General features: G+C 36.5%; 1 pseudogene; it reads left to right on the top strand.

The window, feature by feature from the left end:
- Window positions 1-441: 441 nt before the first annotated feature.
- On the top strand, window positions 442-7,362 carry LOC149011851 (transcription factor MYB1-like; annotated as a pseudogene).
- Window positions 7,363-9,593: the final 2,231 nt, after the last annotated feature.

Here is a 9,593-nt window from a genome sequence, read left to right on the forward strand (position 1 = left end):
TTGCTATCTTCTCATCTTTCTCTCTGTCTCTCTCCTTACTTTTTTTTTTCTTTTCTTTTTCACTTTTTAATCTCCTATTAGCCGGGAGCTTTGAATTATTATAAGTACGGTAAAGGGTAAATAGTGAGTGAGTTCAGCAGCATATAGAATAGGCACATTGCTATCTCATCTTTCTCTCTGTCTCTCTCCTTACTCTTTTTTCTTTTTTTTTTTTTCTTTTTCACTTTTTAATCTCTTGTTAGCCGGGAGCTTTGAATTATTATAAGTACGGTAAAGGGTAGACAGTGAGTGAGTTCAGCAACATATAGAATAGGGGACAACCTCTTCCTTCTGTTCCCATAGGTGAGAGAACCCAATGTTCCAAACCCAAATTACATAACCTTGGAAGGTTAAGGTCCTTATTTTCCTTTTATTTGTGGAAGAAAGTAGCAAAAACAATAAATGGGTAGGAAACCATCATGTTCCAAAGAGGGACTCAACAAAGAAGCATGGTCAGCTCATGAGGATCAGACACTTACTAACTACTTTAACACTCATGGAGAAGAGAAATGGAGAGACCTTCCTCAAAAAACAAGTTTAATTTCTTTGTATCTTTCTCTCATCAATTGCATTTGTTCCATTTTCTTCACCACATACAAGTATGAAGCTTCATCTCATGGTTATTTAGGTTTGAAGAGATGTGGAAAGAGTTGCAAGCTGCGATGGTTGAACTCTATTAGATCAGATATCAAGAGAGGCAACATTTCTAAAGAAGAAGAGCTCATCATCAGACTCCATAAGCTACTTGGTGACAGGATTTATATCTCTCCGCTAGTTTGCATTTTATCTATGCAAATTAATTCCCTTTTTTGGCTGAATTGGAATTTGAGAATTTTAGGCGTGGGTAGGGCAGATGGTCTTTAATAGTAGGAAGACTACAGGGAGAACATATAATGAAGTGAAGAACTATTGGAACACCAACATGAGCAAGAAATTTCAAGGCAAGACCGCACAGAAACAACCATATGGAACTTAAGATATGAATGTTAGGTTATCCTAAGCAATATATGGGCTTGGATTAATTACTAGGGTTAATAAGATGGGGTCTCAACACATCGGGCAGATGCACTGCCATTAGGTTTGAGATGGACCAAACTGGTCCATTGTGGAAGTGGACTAGGGTTTGAGATTGTTATTATATATAGCTATGATGGGGTCCCTCCAATCCCTTAAGTTCTTTTGTTCTCTTCTCTCTCCACAAGAAAGATGTATGGTAGGAAAGATGAGGAGATTGGAGAAGGCTTCATCAGTTGAAGAAAACTTCATCATTCTCAAGGTTTGGAATAAATTTCTTCAACATATGTCTGGTGTAAGGTATGTCCAATGTTCTCTAAATATTATATTGCATTCTAGTTCTTGTATGGTTTTTGTTAGGGTTTTGAGGAAAATCCTAGATGGTCTAACAATTGGTATCAGAGCCTTCCTTTCAAAACTAGAATTGATCGTTTGTATTTGGATTGGATCCAATGGGAGGATCTAGGGTTTAATTGAAACCCTAAATCATTATGGAAATATATTCTGCTGATTTGATTTTCTATTGGGATCCAATGGGAGGATCCATGGTTTAATTGAAACCGTAAATCATTATGGAACTGGATTCTATTGATTTGATTTACTATAGGGATTCAAATGGGGAGATCGTAATAATTTGTGTGAATTGTTAATCCAAGATTTTTTTTCTTCGATTTTTTGTATATTTTTAATAGAGGGATGATGAGATCATGAATCCTGTCTTGCGTGTGGCGTTTTGGGCTCGTTTTTGGAGAAAACAATATTTTCCTTTGTCCAGACAGAGCGTTGTCTCGTTCGAGAGGGACGTTTGTTTGGTCACAGTAGACCCCAACTTGTCTGGTCAAAGCAAACTAGACGGACGTCTGTATGATCACAGAGGATCAGACGAAAATTCCGTCTGGACACAGAGGACTAGACGGACGTCCGGACATAGGATCGAAAAAAAAAAGAAAAAGAAAAAAGATAAAGATTTAATTGTGTATTAACCCCTTAACTGGTTGTGCTTTAATACTAATATATTGTACATATTTTTGTACTTCGACTACAAATTGGATGGAGATAATAAGAGGAGTGTAATCCAGCAAAGTGGCATCACTCTACTTTCTTATTGTTTGTCATAGTAGTCAATTTTGGTGACATTTGCCCAAAGGTGATGTCATCTAAGCCATAATAGTATATGCATTCAAGTGGGGATGAATAATAATTTAAGGAGTTTCATTTACCCAAAGGTAATGAGATTTTTGAGAATTATTGTTGCATTCAATTTTAAATATGGGTTAATACATTAAGATATTTTGGGAAGCGTAATTTAGGAGCTTCTTATCACCCAAAGGTGAAAGGAATTTTTGAAAGTTATTGCTGTCCCGTGGTATTTGCAAGATTACATGTGAGACCTTGTATATTCTAACCCAAAGGTTGAAATGTTACTTGGTAGGCTCATGTTGGCTAAAGTTTATGCCTTTAGCAAGTTTGGTATGGTGTGATTTTCATAAGTTTATTATCACCCAAAGGTGAGAGGAATTTTAGAAAATCATTACTATCTCACGATATTTGCAAGATTACATGTGATGCCTTGTATTCTTTAACCCAAAGGTTGAAATGTTACTTGGTCGGCTCATGTTAGCTAAAGTTTTTGTCTTTAGCACGTTTGGTATGGTGTGATTTTCATACATGTATATCTGAGAGTAACATGTAATTTTTATTTCGTATGATCATGATATAATTATTTGAATGTCTTTGCTATGCTCTCACTTATGTTGCTCATTTGAACTTTTGTTCTCTCTTTAAGATGTCTGCTCAAGCTAATGTTTTGGCTTCTATCCTTGCTCTCACTGGGAAAAACTGTGAAATCCCCCGGATTTCTAACCCACACCTATGGTTTCAGGACCGCGAACCCGAGCCTCGAGTCGGCAACAATTGTGGACCATTAGAGTCGAGCCCAAAGGTTTGGAAGAGGACCAAATGATCGTAGATGAACCTAGTGATGATTTGATAACTCTCATGGAGTTTAAAAGAAGGGAGAAAATTAATCACGATGGTGTTAAAAGGCGATTTTGGCACGTTCGTAGATCGGCGATGGGGAATCCGATTGACGCAAATAAGGTATCAAATCAAAGACCGTCGAAATATCTTCTAACGAGCTAAAAATCACTGAATTCAGAGTCCATTTGGGGGTCCAAACATGGACGGAAAGTTGGGCTGGTTGGGTGAACCAACCCCCCACCCCATTTTCTAATTAGGGGCAAAAACGGAATTTCGGGTTTTTAAGCCCTATTTTATGTTTTAACTCATCCGTAACTGCATTTTCTTTATGCAAGAACGAGTTTGAGGCTGCGGGAAGAGGAGAAACTGAGAAAAAGAGCGATTTCCATTTTTTCGAAGGTGTTCTATGATTCGAATCTTCGCGAAAACTTCCAGAAAGGTGAGATTTCTTTAATCCTTCTCTTAGTCACAATTTTGTGAGTATTTTATCTCCTTTCCTTTTGAGGGATCTTGAAAGGGAAGCATTTTAGGTTCATTGCTTACTCCTTTCCTTATTTTAATGTTCCTTTCTATAATATGAATTATTGATGCAATCCCATGGTAAGATTGATGCATTTTGACTCTTCGGAGTTACCTACGAGTGATTTAGGAGAGCCAATTTGGGGCATTTTGATTTAAGTCAAATTGAATCAAATTGAGGACACCCTTATGATCTTTTTATTGCCAATTAACTTCCCCCAAAATTTCGTTTCGTTTAGACTTCAAATCAAGGGCGAAATTATAACTTTTAGCCGATTTAGGTTAAAAGGGCGAGTTAGAACCTAGTTTTCTGTTTGGGTTTTTACGGGAGTATTTTAAGATATTTTTCTAAACCCAAATTAACTCCTATTTTTTATTTTGTTAATCCTCTTGCATGATTAGGGTAAATTATCCTTTGGTTATTTCCTTGTGGGAAGAAAGTATTGATCTTTGGAGAAAGGAATCTAGCTGAAAGGTGAGGAATAACTAACCACATTATATTTAATTGATTGCTGTTATTTTATGTCTTTTGTTAAATATGAATTGTTGTAATTTATGTTTATCTTACTATAATTGTGTGTGACTTTGTACGAAAGGAAGGTAAAACTATTATCTTTGATGTTGTTGGTTTCTTTAAATCTATTATTGTTGTTATGAGAATGGAATGTGAATGTATGTGAAGGGAGAGGAGGAATATTATTATTCCCTCTACCTTGTATTTTCTACTAGGATTGTGGGTTCTCCCATTGCCCTAGTTATGTGATTGCTTAGGTTGTGATTGGGGAGTGGGAAATGCTTTTTGGCATTTCTGCCATAGGATAGCAGAGGAAGTGGTATGGGATGCATTCCTATGGTGCCCTTGGCGTTTTCCCTAATTACTGGTTGACATATTTAGGGCATGTCTATAAATGTTGGGCTAGATGATCTCTTGAGTACTACTACCCTTCGGTAGGGGTTATTGAAGCCAGTTAACTCGTGATGGTAGTGGCTGGGTCCTGTATTGAGTAGGCCCACTATCATTATAGAGAGGTAGGGTTGCATATAATAAATAATGGCTCATGGGTGCTTAAGACCGATAACCAACCCGTGAGAGGACATGGAGATCATCCTGTCTATTATATGTGGATGACCAATGGGTTAAGGAATGTGATCCAACAGATGCCTCCCGTTGAGGATTCCATTCATAGGTGGGAAGGTATTGAACCAACAGAGCACTAGGCATGATGGGAGATATCCGGACCATTGTATTACGAGACTGAATGACCCTGCACTAGGCTTAGGTTTGTCCCTGACACGTGCCAAATCTTATACCAATGGTGATGTGAGAGAGTGGTGACTTAATTCCCAACCATGCCTTGATGAGACTTTACCCAATAGCCGTGCTTGAGTGCCGTGAGGTAAGAGTGTTGAGACTGCCCAAAGAAGACTGGTGTATAACTTAATGCGTGTCTACTTTAGAGACTACATTATAGGGTTAGGAACCTCATATCCTCACTTTGCATTTGTTTATTTATATTATTAAATACATGTTTGTCTTATGAATTATTGACATGGGAATTGTATGAAGATATGATGTGATTGTTAGTTACCTCACTGAGTTCTATGAACTCATTTCTTTATTTTTGTTGTTTCTTTAGACTGTTCTACATGTTATGAGGACCCCTCTTTTGTTGGGGATCCCTTATCAGGTGGCTATCAAGACGGTGAGATTGGAGAAGAAGTGGAGGCACATGACGCTTCCTGTTCTTGCCAGGATTGCTCTTATGGAGAGCCTTTTCCTTAGAGTTTCTTTAGATTACTTCCACTGCAACATTATACATTATTTCTTTTCTTATAACTCTGATGTTTAGTTTTGAAATGAAGTTTTGGATATTGTAATCCTTTCCTTTCTTTTCATTTTTGATTATTAAATACTTGAACTGGTTTATTTCTTGTCCATTTAAATTTACTTTATCATGTATTGTATGGAATTGTCCCTAAACCTAGATCTTGCGGTGTATCATCCCCACGGGTATTCAGGTATGACCGGATCCGGATGGGTGGGGTGTGACAAAAACTATAAAAGATAGGTAGATGAAACAAATGTTATACTAGGATTGCTTGATTAGGATGTGGCCCTTAAAAAGCCAAAGCCCACTGACCTTACTACTGCAAGTACATGAGGAGAAGCTAAAGCATAAAGAATGGGTGACAACCAACAAGAAAAGTTTAATAATAATTAAAAAGTCCATCCTTGAGTCCATGTGTGACAATATAAAAGATGAAGCCTATTTTCTTTAGTAGTTCTCTATATTTTGATGATTGAACTTATAACACATATTATTGTTAATTGGCTGATCTTATGATTTGTTTTTAACTGAACTTATGCTTGTTTAGTGGGAGAACTCAGTGAGAGCTAATAAATTGATATTGATGATATATATATGATGTATGAATTATTTTTCTTATGGATGTTTTAATGCATGCATGCATTTAATTTTGCTTCATTGTTATGATGTTTTGGAAATGGTGATTTTATCATTGTCCAAATGTGGTTTTAATCATAATTGACGGATTGACTATTAACCATGGCCTTGGGCCTAAATGTGTGTTGGCCTTGAATGTGACGGTGTTCAAGGCAATCCATGAATATGACGATATTCAGGGGTATAGCGAAGGATCGACAATGAATAACGTTATTTATGCGATCACAATTGTTAAAATATTCCTTGTTTGTCTCATTTCGGTTTAGTTAGTAAGTAAATTTTTGTTGTGATTGATAGAAAGAAATATGTCATATGATGAGACATATATTCTATTATTGTCCGATATTAGTGAACTCATTAACTGAATCATGGATTAATGACAGATTTTGTGATTGAGATTCCATGGCCACATCAATTTATCATAACATAGTAATTAGTCTTGCTAAAGTGGGTGATTGTTAGATTTATCCTAAGAAATATATTGGGCTTGGATAATTACTGGGGTTAATAATTAATGGGGGTCTTAACACATCGGGCCAATGCATTGCAATTAGGTTTGAGATGGGCCAAACCAGTCCATTGTGGAAATAGACTAGGGTTTGAGATTGTTATTATAAATAGTTATGATGGGGTCCCTCAAATCCGTCAAGTTCTTTTGTTCTCTTCTCTTTCCATAAGAAAGAGTTACGGTAGGAAAGAAGAGGAGATTGGAGAAGGCTTCATCAATTGAAGAAGACTTCAAAAGGTTTGGATTAATTTTCTTCAACATACGTCTGGTATAAGGTATGTCCAATGCTCTCTAAATATTATATTGCATTCTAGTTCTTGTATGATTTTTATTAGGGTTTTGAGGAAAACCCTAGATGGTCTAACAAATAACCCATCATCAGCAGGTAATGCCTCAATAGAGGTTCCCCAAGAGGAGGCACTAAACACTTCCGAAGTTATTAGAACCAGAGCTGGAAGGTGCACTAATGTCATTCACTCGCAGCAACAAGGAAACCAGATGAACATGACTCTTGAGATTGCTTAGCTTGAAAAGATCTCATCACCTTCGGTCCAAGAAGTCATGGATGATGGCACTAATTTAAATATTGATATCATGGATTCTGGCATTTGGGACCTTTAATTTTCATCGCTGACTTACTCCTCAGATTTCTTCCAAGCTCAATGTGATTGGATTCAGTCGGCAGATCATGAATGTGGAAACAGTACAGCTTCCTGTAGTAATCATCTCTTCTTTGCTCATGAACTGCATGAAAATTCACCAAATGATGCATTGGAGTTAAAGAAGCTATGTTCTTTTATTGAATCTGAAGAAGAATGGATCGGATTTGATCGGTAAATGAAGACTGCTATACATAAACAAATAAAGAAGCTCAATGTGATGGGATTCAATCTGCAGACCATGAATGTGGAAAAAAAAAAATTGTCTTTTTCTTTTGGTAAACATAAAGAAAAGAGAAAACAAAAAAGAAAAAAAAAAGAAAACTATGGTTCCGTTCATTTAAAAGAAAAAGTTGGTTTTGTTTCATTTAAATTGATTAAATGTACACATGGTGTTTTGAACGGCTGAGATTGAATGAAATTTATATGGTGTGCATATCCAACGATGGCATCACACGCACCACCACATAAAATGCACCAATGAAGCATGATTCATCCATTTATGCTGAAGCGTTGGGCACTTGAAGGTAGTCAAACTGCTATGGAACCACCGCAACACTTGACGGAGAAGATGGATACATCAAAAGCAAGATCCTCGGGTTAGGATTTGCTTCAAAACTTCTCATGTTTGGGTTTGTTCCAATTATGAGAACTTTTGTTAATTTGCTAAGAAGTAGAAACGTCGTTCGATATATATATATATATATATATATATATATATATATATATATATATATATATATATATATATATATATAGGTAATTAAGTAATTATCCTATACAAGTTAATGAATTATTAATTATCAATTCTCATATAAATTTTGTCTATTCGCTACACAAATCAAACTAGAACTTTTAAACCGCTCAAAACCATGAAAGAGAAACTTAACTGCACTCTTAACTCTACTATGGCAGCCCACGGAGCTCCCCATATAAGAAAACACTAGTAGAAGCATAGGAGACGTGCTGGCAGCTCCCTCATGTGGGGACTCCTTAGGAAACTTACTGACGGCCCCCTCATGTGGGGGCTCTCCATATAAAGAAAACACTAAAAGGACTTGCTAAAGGCGCTTGCAAGTTATCTCTAGATAGATCCTGATGGGGTATACCACTTTTGTTTATTGTGGATTCCTCTTATTTGTTTAGGTCTTTTGACCTTAACTCTTTCATTTAATTTAATCGTTACTTTTTTGTTTTGGACAAAAAGAACCAAAAAGAATTAGTCATATGAGATGTGCTGACAGCCCCTCAAGTGGGAGCTCCCTAAATAAAGAGAGCACTAGGAGGGGGCGGAGGAGACATGTTGGCGGTCCCCTCATGTGATCTCTCTCTAGGACTCAAGGAATTAATACAACTCATTAAAAAAAAGAAAAAAAAAAAAAAGACCATTATTTGGTGGAAAAGCCGTGGAGCAACTCCTAAGGATTTTTCGTTGGTGGCTGTGTGGATATTGTCCGGGCATGCCCAGGTTTTCGACATGTATTGAGGTATTCATCTAACAGTTTCAATTAACTACCTTTTTGTTTCAGGTTAATTTTTTTTACAAATTTATACCTCGAGCAAAAAAAGCGAAGATTCAGGTTCAACCAAACCCTAACCCAACTACCATCCTCTCTTCCATCTTCGGTAACCTAATCCATCTTCTCCGTCGGTGAATCTCTAACCTACTTCTTCGTCTCCGGTGACCCATTCTAAAAGCTAATTGATATAGCTTCTTGAGTTCTTCTTGAGTTTGACACTGTTCGGGTTTCCAAGCAAACAATGTGAGTTCCTGACTTCTTTTGTTGCAACTAATTAGGTTGAAAGCCTTTGGTAATCACCATTTTGAAACTTCCATTTTGGATTTCGATTAACAATGAGTTAATAATGACATAATACTGAAAATCAGAGACATAGGTTGCGAGCTAAGAAAACAAAAAGAAAGATGAAAAAAAGCAGCATATGCGAATTTTTGGTTCGTTCATGGTCGCCAAAACGACTTAAAATTTGAATATTAATTTCAGTTCTTGCTCCATTTTGTTCATTAATAACCTTCTTTTATTTCCACTTTGATTAATAAATCTACACAGAACCCATATCATATCAACATCAAATTGAAGCAGAAATTTGCAGGTGTTTAGTGATATGCTGAAAGAGAAAATCATCTATTGTTGAGATTCACGATCGAGGTTTGATATTGATTTTCTTCCTCACTTGGTGTTCTCTGTTCTGTGAGAAATTATGGTTAAGATTTTAAGCTTTGGTAGAGCTCGCCATCTATGGAGCTTGGTAAGATCTGGGTTTTCATGCAAATGGCCAATCTTGGCACCGTTTATGCAAGTTGAGGGTTTTGTTTGATTGGGAGAGAATTTGATTGAATTTGTTAACTTGAAAACTTTCTGGGGTAAATAAATGTAATATTCAAGACTT

Source organism: Hakea prostrata, chromosome 7, assembly GCF_041222555.1.
Source record: "Hakea prostrata isolate BN-2017 chromosome 7, UWA_Hpros_2, whole genome shotgun sequence".
Classification (NCBI taxonomy): domain Eukaryota; kingdom Viridiplantae; phylum Streptophyta; class Magnoliopsida; order Proteales; family Proteaceae; genus Hakea; species Hakea prostrata.